The sequence below is a fragment of the Camelus bactrianus genome, chromosome 9, assembly GCF_048773025.1.
Source record: "Camelus bactrianus isolate YW-2024 breed Bactrian camel chromosome 9, ASM4877302v1, whole genome shotgun sequence".
Taxonomy (NCBI): Eukaryota; Metazoa; Chordata; class Mammalia; order Artiodactyla; family Camelidae; genus Camelus; species Camelus bactrianus.
In genome coordinates, this window is record NC_133547.1 from 64,867,329 (window position 1) to 64,895,073 (window position 27,745).

The following is a 27,745-nucleotide window of genomic DNA, read 5'->3' on the forward strand; positions in this document are numbered from 1 at the left end:
TTCCTTGTGGAATCTTGATAAAGTCGTTGTTAATTTATATTTTCTTCTTTAGGACATGCCTGTCTCCTAATTTGCCTCCTTTTCTGACATTGTCACACCATTGGGATGGTGCCTGTTTATTTGAGATGTCTGACATTTCTCAAAAAGTTGGCTTGGCACTTGTGTACTAATAAAGCTCAATTACTGAAGGATTAATAGTGCATTGGGAAAGGTCATGTATGAGAGAATGACTTGTGTTTTGATATTTTAAACTTATCTAGGTGGTAAAATAAATTAACCTGATCCTTATCTACTGGTATATACTCCCATGGTAAACTCAGACAGTAATCAAAAGTGCAAATTCTTTAATACATATATACTTCAATTATGAGCATTAATGTTTTTATTTCATTGGCAACTTTTTATTGAATGTTTACTAAGTTCCAAACACTGTGCTAGGCTCTAGGAATGTTCTGGTCAATAAAATATGGTCAGTGGTTTCTCTCTTAGATTTCACAGCCAAGTGGAATGTTTGGCAAGCATACACTTGGAGAGCAGGATATATAGGCAATAAGAAGGAAGCAATCTTAGACACAGTAGTGAAGCAGAGAAAGAGCATACTGAGATTGGTGGTGAAAGGACAGAAGTGCCATAAGAAATAACCCTCAGCTGGTATCTAAGGATTGACACTTGTTAGCCAGGTTAAGGGAAATGAACAGGGATGGGTATGATTCCAGGCATTAGAATTCATATACTCAATGGGAGAGTGTCAAGAGGAAAAATTACACTAGTTCTGATGTACTACTCTTGCCCCTTCAATTTATTACTTGATGAGGCTAAATGGACCTATGTTTTTCACAGTCATACATGATAATGTAAATTAAAAAGAAGACCCAAGTGCTTCCAGATTGTTCAAATTGTCTTCTATGGATTCATGGGTGTAATAGTCCATTGTAGAGGTATGTGACGGTCTTAAAATTGGAAGATGGGTGTTTAAGACATACTTTACACTCATGACTTTTTAAAAAAATTGTATCTCTAGGAATTATATAACAGTGAACCTACTAAATTATCTTCTACTTCATAAGATCTTCATTAAAAATTCATTAGGTCAAATGTGATATTGATTAGCACATTTTTTAGAGGTAGATTGGGTGTTTTGGGGGTATTTCTGTGGCAGCTTTATTGATATATAATTCATGCACCATGAAATTTACTCATTCAAAGTATATGATTCATTGGATTTTAGTATGTTCACAGAGCTGTACAATCATGACCACTGGCTGATTCTGGAACATTTCATCACCCAGAAAAGGAACCCCATGCATGCCCATTAGAAGTTACCCCCATACTCCTTCCCTCTTTCCCCTAGCAATCACATGTAGTTTTATCTATATGGGTTTGTATATTCTTAATATTTCATAAAATGAAATCATAAATATGTGGTCTTTTATGTCCAGCTTCTTTCACTTAGCAAAATGTTTTTAAGATTCATCCATGTTACATAATGAATCAGTAGTTTATTCCTTTGTATGGCTGAATATTATTTTGTTGTATAGATATACCACATTTTGTTCATCCATTTATCAGTTTATGGACATTCAGATTATTTCCAGTTTTGGTTATTGTACATAATGCTGCCATGAATATTTATGTACAAATGTGCAGATGTGTATTAGTGTATATAACTGGAGGTGAAAGGATAACCCTAGGAGTGGAACTAGACGCATATAACTAGCTAGGTCACATAGTAGCCCTCTCTTTAACCATTTGAGGAGCTGCCTGAGTGTTTTCCAGACTGTCTGAACTGTTTTACAATCCCACCATCAAGGGTGTTCCAGTTATTCCACATTCTTGCAACAATTGCGATTGTCTTTTTATTTTAGCCATCCTGTCAGTGTGTGGTAGCACCTCATTTTGGTCTTGGTATGCATTTCCCTAATGACTAATGATGTTGAACAGCTTTTTATATTCTTACTGGCCAATCGTCTACCCTCTTTGGGAACTGTGGTTGTAAAAACAATTATGAATTTAAGTACTGGTTGCAAATTTTGGTCAGCTTACATCTTCACATATTGAATTGGATTGCCATGATAATATTTTTTGTATAAAACATCAGTTAATGAATATTCTCCATTATCTACCTGAAATTTATGTAAGAATAACAACATAAGTGACAATGTTAAGATAATGATGAGTAAGAACAAAAAATTACTCAGCCAAAATAACAACAGTAAGACATCCTGCTTGTTGAGCACTTACTGTGTATCAAGCATTCTAAGTACCATATCCCGCACATCTTCCAGTCTTCTGGAACCATGTGTTTTAATATTTTTAAACATTTATATGTTATGGGCAATGTTTCAAACACAATATAAAGAGAAATTATTGCTTGAGGATAGCAAAGAAATGATATTTACATACAATACAGAATCCAGTGGAATTTATAAATGGAGAGTTTTCTTACTTTAACAGTAATGAGAATGTTCATGCTTTAATTATGCTTTATTAAGTTTGGATGGAATGGCAGTACTGTGTAGTCTGGGGAAGGGAAAAAAAAAAGTTCTTGGCCCTTAAAATTCTTCTAGCAAATATGCCCTTAGAAATGTGGGAATTTTAGAAAATAATTAGATAAGTATTGGTTCACATTAATCCATGTTCTTGCTAATATGCTTAAGAATGCATTTTACTAAATAAACTGTGGAAAATTCTAACAATGGAATAACAAAGGAAATCAATTACTTTATTCACGTTTTGTCCCTAATATATGCCAAGGATCTATCTGTATTAAGTGCTTGGACTGTATCAGGGAAAAATTAAAATAATATAGACATGTACATATCTACATGGTAAGATGCATAAAATAGGTTGTGAATGTAAAGAAAAAATACGTAAATGTATGTATATAATTTTTGATATATAGTTAGATATAAAGTTTATATTGAATGAAGCAAGGTATAGATAACAATGACCTCTCAATGGTAAATCATGGCTGAATTTTTTTTTCTTTTCTATATTTTCTATTTTTTTAATTACTGAAAATAAATTGTATAAAATATAAGTATAAAAATAGGTTCTAATTTAGATAGATTTAAGTTGGAAGATATCAGTTGCTTCCTTATCTAATAAAATAAAGACCCTATTATTTAGATGACAGTAATAATGTAAACATAAAATATCACATAAAGTAAGTAAAAATTATCTAATACACTTTGTGATAGGCAATGTATTTAAATGTGCACTCACATATGATTATCATTATAATTCTGTAAGGAAAGTTTATTGTCCCAAAGGTACAAAAATTTACTGTAGGGAGTTCTTAACCAAAGTCCCCAAGTTAGATCTTAATGCAAACCCTAGCTTTTCTCCTTCAAAATCTTTTATTAAACTTTCATTAAACCACATCAGGAATAAACTCTGGGGTCTAGAGTCCATAATCCTTAGGGCACAAACTGTGAAGCACATTTACTGTTGGTTGACCGATAGTTTTGTAACTTGTGTTCTCCATAATTTAGTAACACTTAGTGTTACAAGGTGAATAGAAGGTCTTGCTAATCAAAACCAGAGGCTTTTCACCTGAGGCCTTTCTTGCCCCTACCTGGGTTCTTCTGAGAATAAAGGCTGTCAAGTACCTGAACTCAGATGAGGTATTTTGCCAGTGTCAAGCCACTGACATACTTTAGACATCGTTTTTCCGAAACCTGTGATAAGGTTTGAAAGAAGACTCTCCATCTGCCCTCAGTTAAATAGAATGTAAAAAGCAAGAGAGGATTCTACTCTCTACGATGATACAATCTTAGTGAGACAGTCATGTCTCAAGTCTGAAATACTGTTTTTTATTTGTTTGATTTTTTTGTTGTCACAAAGCAGAGTGAGGCATTTATTCAGAGGTCCTCAATTGCCAGCTTCCGTGAAATTTCTATTGCCTTCTTCATCCTTTTATTTCTGCACTCAGTTTAGAAATAAAATGTCCTGCTTGATTTTTCAATGCATTGAAATGGCTGGAAATTGATGAATGCTATACTTTTATTTTCTATCATTCACATGTTTAAAACCCTACCAAAAAAAAAAAACAAAACCCACCAGTGCTCTGATGTAACTTGTTCCATATGGATATTTCATCATATGATACACACAATCTGTTTTTCACAACTAATTTATTCCTTTTTTAGATTCAGTATTTTCTCCCTGTGTGTGAATGATAAAAGTATTTACTTTGATCACATTGCTACAGTTGGAAGAGTTTCCATAAGGAACATCTCCGGGAGGCTCATTATTAATAACTTATTAATGTTTCAGCCTGAGTCTCAGGCTCTCCAATTCCAGTGCCATTGTTTTTTTGTTTTTTGTTTTTTGTTTTTTGTTTTTTCCTGATTTGGTGGTGAAAGTCAATTACTTCTTAATCTGGATCATTTTTACTTCTTAACGTGGACTCCCTACTTCAATCAAAACATAACCATTCTTTTACACAAGACTCATTCATTCCCCCTTTCATACTACTCAGACTTTCTTTCCTACCATAGCCTTCCCCAGTCCTCTTGGGCCCATCCATACCCTATGCAATTTTCAAAGTTTATTTGAATTCCTTCTCTACAAAGTTACCTTTGATCATAGAGATACCGTCCCTTATGTGATTTCTTAGTTTCATGTTTCTTATATCTTTAATCAGACACAATATTTTCACCATATAATAACCAGAGTGATCTTTTAAAACTGTGAATCAGATCAGGTGGCCATTCTTACTTATATCCTTCGACGGCTGCCTACTGCATTGAGGATAAAAGCTGAGCCTCTCATCACAGCCTGAAGGGGCCTTTCAAGTCTGCCTTTCCGTCTTCAAGGCATTTCATTTCTGCAGCTCTTAGTATATTCCAGCCTCAATTACTCTATCCGTTATCTCTTCCTGCATAAAATTAGCAGCTTAAAATAACAGTCATTATGTCAAAGATTCCAAGGGTTGGGATTCAAGGCAAAGCTTAGCTAAGTGCTCTGCTTCAGGATCTCTCATGAGCCTGCAATCAAGGTTGGCTAAAGCTGGGGTCTCATCTGAAAGTTTGGCCAAGGAAAGATCTGCTTCCAAGATTCCATGGCTGTTGGCAGGATTCAGTTCCTTGCAGTCTGTTGGACTAAAATTCCTTGCTGGGTGTTGGCCTGTGACCATCCTCAGTTTCTATCTAACTGTTTATTGCCCTCAGTTGATTGCCATGTGGGTGTCCCCATTATGGCCCCTTGTTTCATTAAAGTTAGTGAGGATGAGAGTCAGTAGTGAGAATTGCCAGCAATACAGAAGTTACAATTTGATAGAATATAATCACTGAAAATATATCTCATCACACTGTCCATATTCTGTACATAAGTAGCAAACCACAGCTCCCACCCACACTCAAAAGGAGAGGCTTACACAAGGGCATAACTACCACAGGGTGGCATCTTTGGGGGCTCTTTGTCCACTGCAATAATCTTCAGTTTCTTCCTTGAAAACTCATGTGATTTAAGAGTATTCACAAGACTTCTGTTTCAAATGTCCTTTTACTGACTCTACATAACTGGCTCCTTGTTACTTCTTAGTTCAAATGCCATCTCTTTAGATAGGTTTTGGGGCTTACCATTCCTAAGCATTATTACTGGTGATTATTACTTCTTTCTGAATGAATACATGAAAGGCTACATCCACTTGGTGAAGTACTGCATTCAGTGGGAAATGGGGTTTGGATATCCACTTTTGTGTAGCCCCAGACAAGTTAATTTCCCACACACTTTGTATTTGTTCTCAGATGATAGTGAAAAGTCCCAAGCAGGCAGCAGCAATTGCCTTAATTTGTATTTAGAATGGGAAGAAGTCAGGTTAACTCTAACAAGATATAATGGATAGTGCAGGTCATTTGAATTCCCACAAGTTGGAGTGTGTAAAATCCAGATTCCTCTGTTGCTAGACTAACATTTGTCTCCAGGACTTAATAATGGTATGACAATGTTGTTCAAGGAATATATACTGTACACAAAGGCAGAAAGAAGGAAGGAAGAAAAGAAGGGAGTAAGGGACAGAGGGAGAGAGGAAAGAAAGAAGAAAGAGAAAGTAGAAGTATGTTTTCTGAGTCTGTTTCCTCATTTAATAAATGGATTTATCCACACACACTCTCAGTATACAGAAACAGCAAGCCTAGTAGAGGGAGATATAATAATGATTATATTCTACTAGTTTATAAAGGGTAAAGGTAATATCAGTCCTTCAGAGTGGTAGTCCAATATCCTATATTCATATTCAGAGTGTAGCATATTTGTGGAACACAATGTTAAACAAATTAAAACTGTTTTCCTTACTGGGGAAAACCTTTGACATGAACATCATTGATTTCCCAGTGATGTGGGAGTCACTCTGGGTATTGAAGCTGCATTTTACAAACATTTTTTTGTTTGTAAGCCTCCTCCCTCAATGAGAATCTCACAAGGCATTGAGAAACCCCCATTAAGGCACAACACAATAATTGATCTCTATCACAATAAACTTGATCATTAACGCACTCTTTAATATTTTCTATACTTATCACGTCTCTAACTTTCTGGCCATTTGAAAGGCAAGTATTTTCTATTAGGACTAAACATCAGACTCTCTACTCTGCCCATTGCTGCATTAGCAGCAATAAGAAATTTCTTTTCTAATGCTGGTGTCAGATAAGACTCTCCATTTAGGCCAATGTATCTTTCAACAAAGAGAGCTCTAGTTCAAATTGCATGATTTAACTTTTGCTGTATTGGATGTTCTAAAATATGAACTGTGTTATAATGGGATTCTTTTATATTAGAGTGGGGTTTTTTTGTTTAAATACCACAAATTATTCTCTATCCCTCAGCCCCACTTATTTCAGTGTTTCATGTTTGAATATTTTGCTTATTTGTTACTTCAAGTTCACTTCTTCAATTGTTCCGGTCAAAGAACTCACCCCCTTTCATATTCCTCTGGGTTTCCTGCACCTCTCACAATGGCACTTCATCCCAGATACCCTCAAGTAATTGCTTATCTTCAAACAGTATGTATTTCTTCAGGCTTCTAATGCATGGGTGGGGCAGGGGAAGATTTCACTCACTTTTAACATGGATGAGAACATTCTTTATTTTGATTCCTCTTTTTATATATCCATATAAATATCTAGGACGAGGACTAGTCTGGAAAATAGTTATTTAATATGGAATCAGGGTTTATCATTATTTAATCTAACCTCACAATATTTGCATTTATAATAATATTCCTGATATTAAAGAATTTACTGTATAATATTATTAATTTGATTTCCATCTATTTATTTGAAAGATTTACTAAATAATAGTGCAAATATGATTATTCAATATGTGCCTTCTCCTGAGTGCAGGTTGGTTTCTGCTCCTCCTTCTATTTGGATCAACTATTGTACTTTCCCTTTCTCACACCTGAGCATAACCTCTATTTGTACAGTTTTCAACTTGGTTGTTATTTCTTAAGGAAATCTCTTCATGATCCTGAAGGCCGCATTAAGTGAATGTATTAATTTTCTGCTGCTACACTAACAAATTACCATGAATTTAGTGGCTTAAAATGATACAAAGGATTATCTTTGAATTCCATAGGTCAAAAGTCTGGCATGGGTCTCATTTGGATAAAAATTGAGGTGTTGGTAGGACTGAGCTTCTTTCTGTAGACTCTAAAGGAGGATCCATATCCTTGCCTTTTCCTCCTTCAAGAAACCACCCATATTGTCTCATGGCCTCTTACCACTACCTTCAAAGCCATCAATTGAATCCATTTTATGTTGCATCTATCTGACATTTGTCTTTCCCTTCTTCCACTTTTAAGGGTTCATTCCATCAGATTGGGACAACTTGCAAAATCCAGGTTACTCTCCACATTTTAAGGTCAGCTGTTTAATAATCTTAATTGCATGTGCAACCTTAATCCCGCTTTGCCATGTAATGTGACATATTAACAGGTGGTGAGAATTAGAATATACACATTATTGGGAGGCATTTATTCTGCCAAATGTGCTGCCCCTACGGTTCCCTTTCCAATCTGTGTGCAATACCATGACAGGATGTATTACAGTCTATTTGAATTATCTGTTTCCTTGTTTATATTCCACACTCTACATATCTAATCTTCACCCCCTGTAGACTGCAAGCTTTTAATAGAATAGATGTTAGGCTTTCTGTTTCCCTAGAGAATAGCATAATCCCAGGGAATAGCAGTTCTTGAAGGTAGTTGCTTTTTAATAAATATTGGTTGCACTTTGACAAATGTGTGCATGTGTGTGTACGTGTGCGTGTGTGCGCACCTTTGCACGTATTTGAATTTATCCTGAAAGTAATTAAGTTTTAGGTAACTGGAGATTAACAAGTAGAATACTACTGATTTTATTGGAAGTGACAATGACTTCCAAATATATATCTTCTCTGAATTACTGACCATGCATCCAACTTCTTTATATCTCTATTTGGATTTCAAACTTAGCATGTTAGAAAAAGAACCACCAATTCCTTTCACTCCATAATGTGCTCTTTTTCCATCTGTCTCTGAATCAGGCACTAGTACTACCATATACCTACAGATCTATTATTGCCATTTCTCTTTTCCTTAACACTATACTTAATTCATTAGAGATACAAAGCCCTACCTTTAAAATAGGTCTTAAATCTGTCAACTTCTCTCCTTTTCTATTTTAATCAACATAAACTACCTTTATTACTTACCAAGTTTACTCAATAACCTTTAATCTGCTCAGGCTGCAATAGTAGAATATGATAGATGGGGTGACTTGGGTGGGGAGAGCATAGCTCAGTGGTAGAGTGCATGTTTAGCATGCACGAGGTCCTGGGTTTAATCCCCAATACACTACCTCCATATAAATAAATAAATACGTAATAAGTAAATAAATAAACTTAATTGCCTCCCCCTTAAAAACAAACAAACAAAAAACAATAGACTGGGTGGTTAAAACAACAGAAATTAATTTTCTTGCAACTCTGGAGCATGAAAGTCCAGATCAGGATGCTAGTGAGGTTGCTTTCTGATGCACTCTATTCCTGGCTTGCAGATGACTGCCTTCTCACCATGCCCTCACACGACCTTTCCTATGTGTGCAGGCTCCTACTTTCTCTTTCTCTTCTTAAAAGGCCACCTGTCCTATTGAATTAGGGCCCTACCTTTGTGATTCCATTTACATTAATTACCTTCTTAAAGACTCTATCTTAAAATAGAGACAAACTGGAGGTTATGGCTTCAACATATGAGTTTGGGAGGTACAATTCAGTCCATAACAAATTTACACTCCTACAACCCATTTTGAGCTGAGTAGATAGTCAATTTTCTTAAGACTTAACTTGCATGATAGCATTCCTCTGATTAAACCCTCTAGGCTTTATACTAACACTTAAATAAAATAAATTCCCAGTAACTTGTCCTGGTCTGAAAAGTCCCTTTCATCTGACTCCTCTCTAACTCTCTAAACTTATCTTGTACTGCTTTCTCCTTTACGTACATCCCTAGCTCATTGTTGTCTCAGTGCTTTTGCATTCACTGTTCCCCTTCTCAGAGAGCTCTTTACCTAGATCTTTGGGTTTTTAAGTCTCAGCTCAGATATTACTGCTACAGCCTTTTTCACCGGTTTGTATAAAGTAGATACCCTGCAACTAAATAAAGCCATTGGAGCTATGTTTCAGGTGGTGCATAGTCAAATTTGTCTACAAGCTGAAGACTGGGTGATATGACCCTGAGAGTCGCTTTCCAACTTTAGAATCAAATGTTTTCATATTGCTACCAAGAAAACAACTATTTATGAATAGATGTTTCTATTCTGCTGAAATACATTCAATCTAAGTAACAGAAGGTAATTAGCAAAGAATCTAATCAGCAGCATTGCTTTAGTGCCCATCATTAAAACGCTTAACTGTTGAACCATTTTTCTTTTCTGCTTTATGAAGATCTCATTTATGTACCATTTCAATGCTATTGTAATTGTGAGTGAGTTTTATGGGGGGATTAAATTACTGGCCTCAATTTTACAGCACAAACATTACCTGCAGTCTTCTATAACCCAGCCACAGGAGAAAATAGAAAAAAAAAAAAAAAAGAAGAAGAAAAAATTATCATAAAAATACTGATGCTGAAACTGAACTTTGATGTTCATTGGTTTGATTGATCTGAGGCACCGCATTAAGATTTCAAGCCATGTGTTATAAAATCTACTTTTTATTTCACGGCTCTTCTGTTTTTTTTTTTTTTTTCTTTTTCTTTTTTTTCTTTTTTGAAATTCATTCTTAATAGTTAGTTATACACTAGGGAGTATAGGTGCACCTAGAAAGACCGAATATTTAAAAGACACAAAATGTCAATTCGTAAATATTTGACATTTGGTTGACATCTCATTTCAAGAATAGAGTTGCCCAAACTGCTCTCACTAATTAAAAAAAAAAAAAATTAAAAAAAAAAAAAAACGAAATGATTCATGTAGCTGGAGGCAATTGCAGTTATCTTTGTAGAGAAAGGTCAGTGTCTTAAGATGAATGAAATTCACTCAGTAAGTTATTTATTATCCATTTTTCTTCTAACTATCTTAAATATATGTGCAAATCATGTATTTTAGGAATTGTTCTAGAATGAGTAGGTATACTTTTCTTTCAAAGACTACTGATTTAAATCTACCAAAAAAAAGACATTTCTTACTTTTTTAATCATCAAGTAGCATTTAATTTACAAGTTTAACTATTGGTGTTTTTATTTGTCTCTCTATAGTAATAGAATTTTTGTTCTTTCAATATTTTTCCTTTCCATTTCTTTTTTCTCTGCCTCTCTTAGATTAAGTGTTGAAGATAAGATATTTCATCAAATATAGGATATTGTTTATAATTCACATTCTATTTTAGATTTCATCCTCAAATCAGTCCTCATATTAACCTCTTTGATTAGAAATCACTGTTCCTATCTCTTAGTTGAGGAAATCAGAGCTCAGGAGGTTAAGTGACTTATACACGGCACGCAACTATTAAGCTGTGAAACCAGTACAGAAAAGACTTCCATAGGAACATCCCAAAACAACTTGGGGTGAACATAAAATGCTCAGGTGGGATACAGAGCCATGAAAAACAAAATATCTGCCAATGACTGCAGCCCCACATAAAATACATAGCTGCAAGATAACTACACCATGGAAGGAGAGTGGAGCGAGAGGACAGCTGAGCCAGGGAGGAAAGTCTTGAAGGTGAGAAAAGGCCAGAGTGTGGGTGGCAGGAAAAGCAGCTCCTGAGAGTCAGCAGGTATATTTGGATGAACCAGTATATTCTTTCACTACTTTGTGTGAACTTAGCTTCTAAGGGCTTCAAGATCTTCCCTTGCAAAAATCTAAGGGCCAGAGGAGACAAGGGAATTTTACTTGTTTCTTGAGACTTCTCAGAATTCATGAAGTATCATCAATTGAACAGCCCTAACTGGACTTATATATATATACTCAATTAATATATCTACCATCCTCTATCCATAGTCTTACTGTAATGGAAAACACAGGCTGGACTGTTAAAAATTCAGATAGTCAAGTGAGATACTGCCTAGTGATCAGGAATTTTAATATATTTGTATACACTTTCAAATTTAATTAATTATTTCACTTATTTATTCATTTAAACACAGATTGTGAGTGCCAGACATGGAAGACATAATAGTTTGAGAAGACAGAAATGACTTTTGCCTTGTAAGCTTTCAGTCTCACTGAGTGAAACAACACTGGTTAAATAGTTAACTGTTTCATGAATAGAAATCTATCATAAATTTTTATGGAAGGGTATGACATATAGGTACCTGATCAAAAGGATATGCATACCTAGGTAAACCACTACAGATACCTAGACCCTGGAAATGGTGAATGGGGACAGATGGACTGAGAAGGAAAGCTGAACTCAAGTTTGTGAAGGGATTGGGAAGCCATGCTTAAGAGTTCTGTAAATTCTGCCTCCCAGAGATGCTGTTTTAGTAGGTAACAGAGATCCAAAATTGTGTACAATACTTCAAAAGTTTTACAACGGGGTGAGGCATTTCTCATTATGGAGGAGAGGAAGATTAAAGCAATTCCATAGCACAGAGAGTTACATTACTGAAATGCTAATGAACTTAGCTGGTGAGTAATTCAGTATATAGTCTGAAACGTAAGATGGCTAATGTTTGTCCCTCCTAAAAAGATACAGCTTTTTTTTTTTTTAATCAGTGAGTCTCTGCATCCAGATCCACACACATGTACATACACACAAATACACAAAAGTACATGCACCTATTTAATGCACCCTGCCTATTACAATGATTTTATAATTACATATAAAATCAGTAAATGTGTCAAATAAGTAGATAGAAGTTAAGTACTGTATCAAAAGGGATGAGTAAATAGCTTAATCTAAAGTTAATATTAAATATGAAAATCAGAAGAAAAACAAATGAAGATTTAGCTTGTTGATCTGCAAGTAAATACATGTTTAACTTTTAACAGGAGAAAAATATGTTCTCTCATAACGTTCATAATGTGAAAGAAAGTCTAATCTATGAGACTAGGATATCATTCCAAACCCCACTGCTGCCTTCCTTTTGCTTCCCATTCACAAACCTGTCAAGTACTGAATGGAAGAGGAGAATGAATCATAAACACAAAGGTGGTACCTGTTGGAACCAATACCCAATGAGTGCACTGATAATTTCCTTCTTTGCCAATGTTTATAGGGCTGGCAGGGAATGGGCGAGGGAGCCAGGGGTGATGGGGTAGGATGAGACTGTCATTTAAGCTGTGTGTTCAAGGCTTATATGGAATTCTGATAGCTTTTGGATTAGACTAGAGCTTAAAATCAATAATAAGTTCCTTATGTTCCAAAAAAAGTATGGCTAAGGTTAACCTGTGAATGTATCCTCACACACCTGAGTATCTACTTCATTTTTGAGTTGTCCCAATTCATTTATTCATCCATCCATTCATCCATTCCATAAACATCCATATGATACCTGTTGTATTTTGGAAAACCTGCCAGATACTTTCCTTTAGACATGGAAGTAATTCAGGAAAACAGGTAGTATGATCCTCATCTCGATGATGAAGAAACTAAAGTTCAAATGCTTAATCCTTAAGTGGGTAGCTGGTCAATGCCAGACCCAAAGTTTACTCCCACTCATGTTTGCTCATTTCTTTGTTAATTTGTTCAGCATACACGTTGTGGTAACAATCTGATAGATGTTTGGATTCAGTGGAGGTTGGGGAAGTTGTGATCCTTAACCTTGTGGAGATTATCTGGTGCCAAAATCTGTCACCCTTCTTCTCTATTATGTGTTCTCAATAGAGAAAAAAGGCACATACGAAGCATCCATCGATGGGTGGTACCAATCATATTTCAGTTCATATAGCAATCACAATATTCCCTTCAGTATTATCTGCTTAACAATACACTCTGTCTTATAAATAAGAAAGCAAAGATTTGTTTGCAAACAATACTGTCATATGCAGTATAGCAAATATGTAAGTATGGGTAGGGCCAAAGTATCTGAAGATTTAGAGCTTGCACAAAGGTCATATAGAAGTCTATGCTTCTTTGCCTTTTTCTGCTGAGTGGAAGTGGGGGTGGTGATGGGAGCTTTACTTCCATGAGAAGTTTATGCCACATAAAGCATAAGGCTCCAGGATTCCTTCTTGATATTAAATTTAGTTGGGGTAGAGTGAAGAGAAAAGACGAGTACTGAAGAAGCCAGAAAAGATAAACATTGTTAAGCCCATATTGACATTTTTCTTATTCAGAGAGCTTTGAACCACATATATACCTCAGAGAATGAGGTTATATATGAACTTATACCCAACCTCATAATTGGGAAGGGATAAAAGGAAGAAAAAAAGGAACTCAGTATAAATTGTTCTTATAGAAAAAATCCTTCAGGTTAACCTAGATGTCATTTCCTATAACCTATGTCTAGAGAGTTCCTAAAGGAATCATGGTAGCCCCAGGACTCAGAATAACCTGCAATTAATTATTATGAAAATAACAATTTCAATTGAATAATAATGATGATGATAATAAGTCATGGTTAAGCCTAAAACACAAGTAAAACACTTAAATATTTTATATTCTTGGACGTTTTAGAGTGTTTTTTTTTTCCACTTTCAAAAACATTTATAGAGTGCAGTTGAGATACTGTGTAAAACTGTCCAAAAACTGTACAAAGTATGTAAATGTACAAAAAGATGGAATATTAAAATAGCAAAAAAAAAAAGAAGGAAAAGAAGTTGAAATGGAAACAAAAATAGGTATGAAAGTGAAAAATATGCAAGTGGTTCCCTCTAAGCTGTCTTTCCTTGATTAATCTTGTGACTGTGATACACTAATCCCATCCCTAAGGACAACCAGCTAGTCATCTTAATAAACTGGGGATAGAAGATTTTAAATGATCAAGGTACCCTTATTTAGGTCTTGTTTAATCTAATAATTCCCCAGGAAATGTCTAAGAACAAGGATCATCAAACACTGGACCTCTTACAATGAGCAAGGCAATGTGTCCATGTGATTTGGGAGAAGGTGAGAGAGATGATTTTTTTTTTCCAGGAACCCACAACCCAGTAAGATAAATTCAAGATATGAAGCAGAATGTTCTAAGTGTATCAATTCAGACATGCAAGTGACAACTTTCAATGAGAGATCAAGAAGGAAACAGGAAATTTTAATTTGAACTAGATAGATCTGAGAATCCTGGTAGGGTAGGCTTTGAAAGATGGAAATGTGGGTGAAGAGAATTCCAGGTTGTGGGGAAAAAAGCACACTTAATGAGCAATGTTAAAATATTGATGAAAGTGCATGGGAACCACAGAACTTGTGGGGTATCCAATAAAATAGGGAAAAATGGCATTAGTTTGGGAAAATGTATCTTGGGGTGATAATCATTTAAGAGCTAAAAAAAAAAAAAAACCACTGAAGAATGATACAGCTTTCTTAAAACCTCATGAAGATGACTTGACAAAAATAGGCAGAGTATTTGGAAACAAGAGTGTAGAATCCAAGAAGTCAATTTAAGAAACTATAGAGAGACTTAGGTAAGACATAGCAAAGGTATTTTCTAAACAGCCAATAAACTAACACACATTCTTTTAAATATACGAAGATTGGTTACAGTGTGTGCTCAGTCATTAGGATGCCATGATGGAAACCCTTAACGTCCTGATTTGGGATCTGTAGTGTGTTAAGTGTGTAGAAATATAGTGCATGTATCACTTGGCACATAACTAGCAGAAACAAAAGCAGACTGACAGGAGTTTAGTTTCCAGAATATACAAACAGCTCCTACAACTCAATAACAAAACAAAACAAAAAAACCACCCCACTGAAAAAATGGGCAGAAGACCTAAACAAACATCTCTCCAGTGAAGACATACAAATGGTCAATAAGCACATGAAAAAATGTTCATATAACTAATTATCAGAGAAATGCAAATCAAAGCTACAATGAGGTATCACCTCACACCAGTCAGAAAGGCCATCATTAAACCACAAAAGATAAATGCTGGAGATGTGGAGAAAAGGGAACCCTCCTACATTGTTGGTGGGAATGTAGTTTGGTGCAGCCATTATGGAAAACAGTATGGAGATTCCTCTAAAAACTAAAAATAGACTTACTGTGTGATCCAGCAATCCCACTCCTGGGCATATATCTGAAGGAAACTCTCATTCAAAAAGATTCATTCACCCCAATGTTCATAGCAGCACTAAATACAATAGCCAAGACACGGAAACAACCTAAATGTCCATCAACAGATGACTGGATAAAGTTGTGGGATATTTATACAATGGAATACTACTTAACTATAAAAAAGAATGAAATAATGCCATTTGCGGCAACATGAATGGACCTGGAGATTGTCATTCTAAGTGAAGTAAGCCAGAAAGAGAAAGAAAAATGCCATATGATATCGCTCATATGTGGAAACCCCCCCCCAAAAAAAAGGACACAAATGAACTTATTCACAAAACAGAAACAAACTCACAGACATTGAAAATAAACTATGGTTACCAGAGGGGGAAGAGGGTGAGAAGGGATAAATTGGGAGTTCAAGATTTGTAGATACTAACTACTATATATAAAATAGATAAACAAGTTTCTTCTCTATAGCATGGGGAACTATATTCAATATCTTGTAGTAACCTATAGTGGAAAAGAATATGACAATGAATATACGTATGCATATGTATGACTGAAACATTATACTGTACACCAGAAATTGACACAACATTGTAAATCGATTATACTTCAAGAAAAAAGAAAATGTGGCATCAAAAATAGAGTTCAAACTTGGCCATTTTTCTTAATCTCTGCTTTCTACCTCTAAAAGCCTCTCCTGTTAAGTGAACATTTATTTTTCTGTGTAATTTAAGGAAATGTCTTTCATTTCCTGTAGTATGGAATGGTACATACTTATTCATTAATATGACAACAGATGGGAAACAGAAACACTTATTGAGATAACTGTTCAAGGCAATTTTATCCAGCCCAGAGAAGGGCAGTACCTCTGCTCGCCAGTATTAATTTTCCAGGAAGTAAACGCTGATCATTCCAAAGGGAAGTCAGACCTAGCTATAGGTTGCATGTTTCGATACTGAGCTTGATTTGTGACTTGAGGAAATGAGTACTCAGTTCCATGCTCCAGCTCAGTGTGCACTTACTGCATTCCCTAGCTCACATTGCTGGACCTCAGAAGGTGAGGGATTTTTATACTTCAGAAATAGGGTTAAAAAACATGCTTTAGTGGGTCCTTTCTAATGGAAGAGTCCCATGCATCTATTAAATAGATTTTGGTTTAAAATATTTTGTCACTGCTCATAAGGTATCCCACATTCAGGTATGCTCAGTTACTTGTAAATCCTCAAGTGTGCTGTGTGCAGTGCACTCTCATTTTCATAACTGTAGATCATGCTGATCCCACTGAGTAAAATGTCCTTTTCCTTCTCCGCTTCCCTTCTTTTAGCCACTTCCCTGGCTAACTTATTTTTTAGTTGACCCTCTGTTCAGTTGTCACTTCTTCTAGAAAAGCTCCTCAAATTTCCAGAATTACGCTGTCTCTTAGACTACCAGAATCACTTGATTTTTAAATCAATTTTAGCCCTACATTGTTGTTTTCCTACAAGAATTTGCATCCTGGAGGGTATGATGCTGTCATATGCACATGAGGGATTGCTTAAAGAATAGTCAGATAGATGTTAAGTTAATGCTAACAGTATTAGTGATGAATTGGATGGTTGGGTGGGGAAGGAATGGGAGCAAGCGCGATTGATAGATTTCTGGCGTAAATGATTTGTCTTGGTGATTTAAACCCAGTCCTATCACGTTTCAAAAAGCCGTTTTCCCCCAGTAGAGTCACTGTCTCTCCAAAATCATATATTTATTCAGTTTGCTCCAAATTGAAACCAAATTCATTGTCTAAATTTTGTTCACTTTGTCATTCACTTCTTGTTTTTGGTTTCTAGATTGAAAACGCATAAGCATAATTACTTTGCAATTTTGTAGAAGGGATTTAGAGCAGTGTTACTCAAGTGTTACTCAAGTGTTACTTCAAAAACACCTGAGAAGTTTTTTGTTTTTGTTTTTGTTTTTGTTTTTGTTTTTGCTTTTGTTTTTGTTTTTAATCCAAATGTCAGGGCTGTACTCCAATCTAGTGGTAGGACCCGGGTATCAATGTTCATTGAACTCATCAGATGATTCTAAAGTGCAGACAAGGTTAAGAACAAGTGCCTCAGAAATACACAAGCAATAGTTTCGATGCTACCTATTAACACAACCCTCCTAGTCATAGGGAATTTACTTATATAAGCCTTGGTTTTCTCATCTGTAAATGAGAATAAAATAACCACTTTACAGAATTGTAGAAATGATTAAATATCATAGTATGTCTGAAAGAGTTTAGCTCACACATAATAGATACAGATACAGATAGTAAAAATCCATGTACACTCCTTTATTATTTTTTAGGAGTTAGGGTAACGTCCGCTGCAAAAGTCCAGGAATAAAAAGATATGAGAGTTTCATTGCCTGAATATAGTCTCTTTTTAAAAATTCTGTGACTGCCTCTTTCTTGAGAAAACATATTTAGGGGTGAGGATAGCAAAAGATGGTAAACCCAGCATCATAGCGGGACAAGAATATTTCAGAAACCTTATTAGAGCAAGGACTGAGCTTTAACTACTTGGTAATTCTATTGGAAAAATGATAATTATGTGTCAAGTTGCATTAATGTTATTGAATTCTCTCCAGAGTATTGGATAATTAAGTTGTCACTATTCAGTCTATAGTGAAAATCACTTGTATTGAAGACTTTTACTAGGAAAAGAATCCCATCTGGAGTTCTAATTGGCCCTCCTTAGGAATTTCAGATTTGTCATGGCTGGACTTCCATTTCTTTAACATCCAGATATACGTCCTGCAGGAAGCAAGGAACCCTTTAAACTGGGCACAGGTATATTCCCAGATTCCTTTTCAACAGAGTCCCCTGGGAGACACTGTCAGTCTTGTACAGATAGCATTTTGGATTGTTCTTCTTTCTCCATAATTGGCTTAATTCCTTAAAAGAGAACATGGAGGTGAGCATACAACCTCTCTGGGGAATGAGTTAGTGACTATGAGAGCATTTACTTCAAGGAAAAAGCAGGAGCAGATGGTACATATTATGTGACCTCAAATGAGCTGTGTGTAAACTAATACCAGGGCAGCCAAAGATAAAACCTTTGCAAATCCATTTTTTCATGTCTCCTTAGGGGATTTCATCTCAATCAATCCAAGGTTTTGTTGTCTTGGGATTTCCTAAAAACTGACAGATTGTATTGTATATATGAACAGAGAAGAAAATACATAAATAAATTATTCTTTAGGATAGAAATAAATGATATTGAAAAGATACGTATGTAGAGATTTTTTTTCCCCATAAAGAAGTTTTCTGGGCTTTTTAGAAGCATTAATCTCTTAAAGCTGATTGTGATTCTCTAAATGTGGGCTAAAGATAAATAACATCACTGAAATGTATTTTATTAGTGTATTGTTTTGTCAGTGATTATGTTGTGTGACCACTGCTCCACTGAATTCACTTTGACAAATGCAGGTATAAAAAACATTCTTATTGAACAATCTTACCAATTTTTTTAATTAAAAAAGGTAACTGGGAGGCAGTTAGAGATTATAGACAGACAGACAGACAGATAGATAGGTGGGTAGATAGACAGACATATAAAGTCAGAAAGAAACAGAACCAGCATCAGCAGATAAGTCTGAGACAGAGAAATGAATAAAATGATGATTAGCAGGTGAAAAATTTAGAGACTGATATCCTTGCTGAGATTTTAAGCTCCTTCTTTTATGCTTCTGTAGTTGAAGGTGAGGCTGGGGTTTGGGGATATGGATGTCCTTAAAGGAGACCCACTAGGGCAGACAGCTGTTAAATTATTAAACAGAAAATAATTCGCTACTGCTCTGTAGGTATGAAGGTAAGACTTCCTTCCTTCCTTTGAGTGTCTGTGTTTTTGTTACCTTATCTGTGAATTGGAAAGATAGAATCCCTAGTCATACAGGGCAGTTGTGACAAAAATGTGATGTTCGAAACTACAATCCCTGCACATAATAAGGATTTAATTTATATTAATTATAGTTATAGCAACAACCTTCTAAACCTGTCTGTTCCTCAGCCAGTCTCCTGGTGTAAAACCTATGAGCAAGTCTTGGACCTGAAAATATTTGATACAAAGAGCTTTGGTTTTGGACTTGGAACATCTGATCAGAGATTCTATTTCTGGCTCACCAAAGCAAAATGTCTTTGAGCAGAGACTTATTTCTAATCATCAGTGCCTACAATTCTGATTCCCAGTTCCAATGGGTGTGTAGGGGTGGGGATTTCCCCACCAAGCAAGCAATTCTCTGATACCAACTTGGTGTCCTATAATTCAGTTCTGACACTCTACCTGGAGATAGTGTCAGATACCACAGGTTAAGGGTTCAGCCCTGCAAGACTGACCACTCCCCCACCACGCCTCCCCCCCACCACACACACACATACACTTCAGATGCCAAACTCAAGTGCAGGTTGTCACCTGTGCTTCTGACCAACTAGCTATAGATCAAGGGTTCTAATACCCAGTTCTCAAGTTGAATTAATTTGCCAGAGCTGCTTGCAGAACTCAGAGAAACATTTTAATTACTAGAATCCAGTTTATTATGAAAAGATAATGACTCAGGAACATCTAGATGGAAAAATACATAGGGCAAAGTATGGGGAAAGGGTATGGAGCTTCCGTGCTCTCTGAGCACACCACTCTCCCCAAATCCCCACCTGTTCACCTGCCTTGAAGCTCTCTGAACCCCATCCTTTTGGGTTTTTATGGAGGCTCCATTACACAGGTATAATTGATTAAATCACAAACCATTGGTGACTGAACTCAACCTCCAGCCCCTCTCCCCTTCTCAACGGTGGGAGGTGGGGAATAGGAATTGGAGGGATGGAGCTGAAAGTTTCAACCCTCTAATCACAGAGTTGATTCTCCTGGCCACCAACCCCCATCTTTAGGTGTATCCCAAAGTCACCTAACTAGCCTAACAAAAGATAACCTTTATCACTCTCACTGCTTAGGAAATTACAAGGATTTAGGAGGTGTGAGCCAAGAACCATGGAAGAAGACCAAATATATATCTTTTAGAAATCACAGTATCACAATGCCCTTCATGTAACATGGTGTTTAACTCTTTTCCCGATAACTCCCAAGGTTGCCGCCTTGGCATAAGGGGTTGAAAGTCATCCATGATAGAATAAGGAGTCATGTTCCCAGTGATTGAGACACACATGGATCGATCATGTCATATTGCATATGAAAATGCATTGATATGTGCCAAGCACCAAGTGAAAATAGAGCTTACTCTCATTAGATGCAATTTGATAAGGGAAAATTAAGTATAGTAGTTTATCCATTATGCATAAGTTCACAAAATTTCATTAAGAAATCTGTATGTAGGAAATAAATAATATTTAATAGATGTTTATATATGCATTTAACTTTAGGCTAAGATAAACTCATCAACAAATTCATTCAAGCAGTGCTATTTAGAAACAGGAGGAAGTTTATAGAAAGTGTAGAAATATGAGTGTTTCTCACTCTCTGGGAATACTAGCACACCATGGGATGTGTGAGGTTCCTTTATTTTCTGTGCTTGACTCAGAAATACAGTCTTGGCTCAATAGTCTGTAAAATTTTCTCTTTATTTAGTTACTTGGTTCAGTGGGACAGTGCCATTAAATTGCACTTGTTTGCATCCATCAGTACAGGGGGAACAATGTTTGCTCAAGAATCCCAAACTGCCTCTATGAAAGAAAGGAAATCTCCCCATTTCTGCTTCTCTTTTCTTCTCTTGCCTCAGGCATTCAGGACACATCATACCTTCTTCCTCCTCTCAAAAGTTGCCACCACCTACTCTCTCCAGTGGGTTTCTTCCCCCAGAGCCCAGCTTCACTATAGAACTAAAATTTCCCAGAAATCCCTTCTTTACTGTCTCTGGAGGCAAGGGAAGGAGTTCTTTCCATCTGAATTGCTTTTTTGTTCATTGCTATGGGAGCCCATCATTTGGGGAGTTAAGTACCAAAAAAACACCCAAAATCCAATCCAAAACAAAACAAAACAAAAACCGCAAAAAAAACAAACAAGAAAATCCCCCCAAACCAACAGCATAGGGAATGTACAAACTGGAAAGGCCTTTGCAGTCTTGTTCCATGGTGTCTGGTCCCACATTGCTTACTGATAGAATAAACAAAATCAGAGTAAGGCTTTTACCGATACCCACAAAGCGTGCTCATGCATGCGCTCTCGCTCTTGCTCTTTCTCTCTCTCTCTCTTTCTCATCTGTTCCTTTCAGTACAGGATTTGCTATATTGGTCCCCTTAAATCACTATAAATCATAATCACAGGGGGAGCTTATAAAATGTGCAATTTGGTGCTATTAAAAAGCTAAGCATTTCTCTGTTTTTCCTTCAGTGTTCCATGAAAAAAAGTTTATTAGCATTAAGTCATGTCCCCATCTTTTCAAAAAGTATATTTGTATTAGCCTCCCACTGATATCATCAACTAGGTTCTTAAAATTCTGAGAGATGCAAAGAATGTGAAAATGCTCAGCTAATTTGGTAATTTACAAAAGACATTTAGAGAATATATATCTCTTCAGAATGTGTATTTAAATGAGAGATAAGACTTTTCCTCTGCCTTCCATCACTTTAGTCTTATTCCCCTCTGACCCTATCTGAGAAAATAAAAGAAAAATTTAATAAGATGATAAAAATAGAATAAGCATAAATACTTTGTTTGTCCCTAGGAGCTGATAGGGTTAGAAAGCAGATAAGTCAAAAGAGCCTCTTGTGGCCATCAACAAAAAGAGAGATGATTCCTGCAGTTCCACCCATACTATCCTCAGTAATGACTGTTAGGTAATAGAATCATTAAATGTTTTATACTATTTCCTGCACTTGAGATTTTCTAGTATTAGACCCTGTCTATCTGATGCCTCAGTCATGGTGGCCCAAAATAATTACAATAGTAATATCAAAGATCACTGATCACAGAGCAACATGACAAATGTAATAATAGTTAAATATTTTGAAATATTGTGAGAATTACCAAAATTTGACACACAGACAAAAAATGAACAAATGCTGTTGGAAAAATGGCACCAATAGACTTGCTTGACATAGGATTGCCACAAACCTTCAATTTGTAAAAAACGCAATATTTGCAAAGTACAATAAAGTGAAGTTCAATAAAACAAGGTAACCCTTTAATAGGAAGGGATGTAGCCAATTTCTCAGTAATAGGTTACTCTTAATCCCATGTCCTTACAAACATTGTTGTAAACCATATTTTACTGGACAATTTAATTGCTAAATAGAAGTTCATTGTAATTTTCTTAATCTAGTCAATGACAGAGTAATATTTACTCTTCTCACTTACTTAGTTCTCATCAATTTGTTGGTGATAATTATCTGTAGTTAACTTGAAAACATGAGGAAAAGTTATGAATAAATTTAACCAAGAATATATAAGACCTCTCCATGAAAAAATACAAAACATAGTTGGAAAAAATTAAGAATATAAAGTAAATGAAGACATACTATGTTAATGGATGGGACTTTTAATATTTTTAAAGTGATAATTCTGCACAAAGTGATGTATAGATTCAAAATAATTTCAATCAGAATTTCAACATGTATCTTGTAGAAATTGCTAAGCTGATTCTAAAATTAATATGAAAAATTTAAAAACCTAAAACAATCAATATATTCCTAAAAAGGAAGGAAAGATTTGGATGGTTTATACTAATTTGTAAGACTTAGTATCAGGATTCAGAATATAAAGTGATGAGTTATCAGTGTAAAAATAGGCATATAAAGAGAGTCTAAAATAGACCAATGTATATATAGTCAATTAATTTTTGATGAAAGAGCTAATATAATTCAATGTGGGAAAAAAAAGATGGTTATTTTAGTAAATAGTGTTGAAAAAAATGGCTACCCTATAGAAAACCAAATGAACCTTTACCCCTACTTCACTTCTGTGCAGGAAAGGGTTAACTCAGCAGCGTTAGAATGTTCCAACCCTGCACATTGCAAAGAAAGGACTGGCCCTTAATCAGATCCTAGGAGATAATGTCTAAGTCCTTGGAATATTCTGCTTTATAAGAGGATCTTTATATACCTGAGGCCTTGGGCCATGCAGATAGTTTATGCTAACACTGTGATTTATGGGAAGCAATGTGGGCTGTGGTGCATCAGTTCAGCCTCTGGAGGGGATAGAGACCGAATAACTGAAGTCAGTCATGCAGATGCTCCATACCTGTAGGACTGACCCCCAACAGACTCCCTGTACATCAAGGCTTGGATAAGCTCTTGGTTGGCAGTACTTCCTACATGTTAAAACACATCATGGCTGGGAGAATTAAATGCTGTTCCTGTGACTCCAGTGGGAGAGGACAGCTGGAGTTTCCTGCCTGGTCTTTTCTTGACTCTGCACTATATAAATTTTCCTCTGCTTACTTTAATCTGAATCCTTTAGTTATAGTAGTAATGGTGAGTATAACAGCTTTTTTGGAGTTTTTTTAATCCTTCTAGCAAATCAATGGGTATGTAGGTAGACTTGGGGACTCCTATATAACATCACACACAGACAATTAATTAAAATGGATGATGACCTAAACATAAAAATAAAAGCATTATGTTCATTTTTTTAATGTTTTTTTTTTTTTTTTTTAGATTCCACATATGAGCGATCTCATATGGTATTTTTCTTTCTTTCTGGCTTACTTCACTTAGAATGACATTCTCCAGGAACATCCATGTTGCTGCAAATGGTGTTATGTTGTCATTTTTTGTGGCTGAATAGTATTCCATTGTATAAATATACCACTTCTTCTTTATCCAGTCATCTGTTGATGGACATTTAGGCTGTCTCCATGTCTTGGCTATTGTAAATAGTGTTACTGTGAACATTGGGGTGCAGGTGTCTTTTTGAAGTAGGGTTCCTTCTGAATTCCTGGGTCGTATGGTAAGTCTATTCCTAGTCTTTTGAGGAATCTCCATACTGTTTTCCACAGTGGCTGCACCAAACTGCATTCCCACCAACAGTGTAGGGTTCCCTTTTCTCCACAGCCTCTCCAGCATTTGTCATTTGTGGACTTTTGAATGATGGCTGTTCTGACTGGTATGAGGTGATACCTCATTGTAGTTTTGGTTTGCATTTCCCTGATAATTAGTGATAAATACAAAATAGAAACAGACTCTTAGACATAGAATACAAACTTGTGGTTGCCAAGAGGGCGCTGGGTGGGAAGGGACAGACTGGGATTTCAAAATTTGTAGATACTGATAAGCATATGCAGAATAGATAAACAAGATTATACTGTATAGCACAGGGAAATATATACAAGATCTTGTGGTAGCTCACAGCGAAAAAAAAAATGTGACAATGAATATATGTATGTTCCTGTATAATTGAAAAATTGTGCTCTACACTGGAATTTGATACAACATTGTAAAATGACTATAACTCAATAAAAATGATAAAAAATAAAAGCATTAAACTTAAATAAGAAAACATGAAACATTTTTATAAGCTTGGAGTAGGCAAACAACATAGGACACCCACAAATGCTAACCGTAAAAGGAAAACAAAATTAGCAAATTGAACTTCATCAAAAGTTAGAACCTTCTGCTCTTCAAAAGATACCTGTTAAGAAATGGGGAAAAAAAGCCAATTAATTGGTAGACAATTATTGTCAGGTACCTCTGATAAAAGAATATATTTAGAATATATAAAAAGTACTTTGAACTCAATAATAAAAACTCAGTTTTTTAAAAAGAAAAATATTGAACAGAATCTTTATAAAAATATATAAATGAAGAAAAGTGAAAATATATTTATAGATGAGTTTTAATAGAATTTTAATTCATAATAACCAAAAAATTGGGGAAAATATCCATCCACAAGTGATTTTATAAACAAGCTGTTGTACATTTGTACCGTGGAGCACTACTAAGCAGCAGTGAAAAAAGAGTAATGTATTGATACATATGACAATATGGATGAATCCCAAAAACATCTTTCAATGACCTACAAGCCCCCGAATATTTGTTATTTCTCGCTAAAGTCAGTATACTTTTTCTCACCAAGCTCTAGCCACACTGATACCTTTATTAGGTCCAGTCACCATCTCTATCTTTTTAACACAGGATCCTCATTATTCCTTTATAGTTCTTAATAAAATTTTTATTTCATTGGTTTGAGTACATATAATGAGAATGACCATATATAGCACAGGGACTGGACCATACTGGATTATTAGAAACTCTCTTTAAGAATAGAAATCAAGGTTCTGTCTTCTTGCTCATCCTAGTTCTTCCCCCAATGAGCTCTGTGCCTTGGAAAGCAGACCATCACAGAAGACATGAATGGACTTCCCAGCACTCTGGCTTCAGATTGCATTGGGGAAAGAACGTGTGTGGCAGGAAATTGAGGCAGAGGGATTTATTCCACTGACTCCCTTCATGCAGTGTCACTGTTGATTGGCTACATCTCTCTATCATAGGCCATCTCTCTTGCCAAGCAATCTTCTCCTTGTAGCTACCATCTTTCCTTTCCTCTCACCCATTCAAGCCTAGGCATGGTTTTACTGTTTCACCCACTATTGCCAGTCTCAGGACACTACACAACTTACTTGTTGGTCTCCTTAACCTGACCACAATTTGTAAGTAGTCCATTTATTAAACTCTCCCTCACTGTCCAGTTGAGCCTGTAGCTGACTTATAAAATGAACAAATAAAATCTAGATGGTGAATCCAATGGTAATTTAATATTAGAAAACAAATTATTGTAATCCATCAAAAGCTTAGGTCAATAAAAATGAAGCATATGAATAGATACTAAAAATATTTTTAAAATTTGAAACTTATACCTATGAGAAGCTGTTAATAGACTAATGATTATAGAATTTTTTCCTTGATATAATAAAAATGGATATTAGGAAAAGATGTATGATGCAACACTGTAAACTGACTATACTTCAATAAATATATATATACAATAAAGAAAAAGGTGTAAAAAACAAGTATTAATAATGGTGAAACATTAATTAGAAACATTCTCATTAATTCTAAGAATAAGTTTGAGAGTGGATAATACCATCACTATTTTGAACTGCATTGTAGAAATGATCTTCAATAATATCAAAAACAATACAAAATAATTGGTATTTATTGAAAGCTGAGTATGTTTTCACCTTTTGCCAATTATATGATATTTTACCTGGGAAACCCAACAAAAGCAGCTGCAAAACAAAAACGGAAAATAATCAGTAAGTCCAGTGACAGAGTTGGGAGCAAAATTGGCATAAAATCAACTATATTATATACTCTCAAATAGCTGGTTAAGAATTATAATGTAATTCAATTTATAATAGCTATAACTAAAAACATTACCATGCAGTTCCTGGTATAGAACCTTAAATATTTGCCAATAAACCCTTGAGAAAATACTTTAGAATATTTAAGACTTTGGCGTGAAGAGGGATGAAGAAGTCCCAGAGCTTAGGGGATAAAAATAAAGTGGAGATGGGATGACTTACTGAAGAATAAAGCACTAGATTTGATCAACAGAGATTTCTCCACAAGATCATGAATCTTAGAAATTAGAGGCTACTTTTTACATCATACATTTCCAGGATCTAGTATCTAGTTTGTGATGAGTTAAACTTATGTTTGTTGAATGAATGAGATATATGAATTAGTCATTGAGTGAATGCATGCATGAATGCATGCATGAATGCACAATGAAAGAGTAGCTGATGCAGCAGATGTTCAATTTCCAGTTTAAACTGCCTTTCCCTGAAAATGGAAACCGCGTATAAAATCATTTATTGCATGAACCCCTGAGATTGAACAGCTCTACCAAAAATAGAGAGGACCTACAATGGTTGTTTTACTACCTCTAAATGTCAATGCTTATCAGTAGATTGAAGTCAGGAAGTTCCCAAAAATGTAATGTGCGAGTTTCATATTTAGTAAGACTCTGAAAAAACTCGTTTAAACCCTGTACTCATTTCCAGTTTCTCCTCAGGGTTCCTTTGGGAGACCAGAGGCAGCTGGAAGCCACTGTAGATATCAGAGTGAGACAATCAGTTTGAACTGAATGATACTAAAAATAAAGTGAATGGTGGGGCCACGTGAAGGAT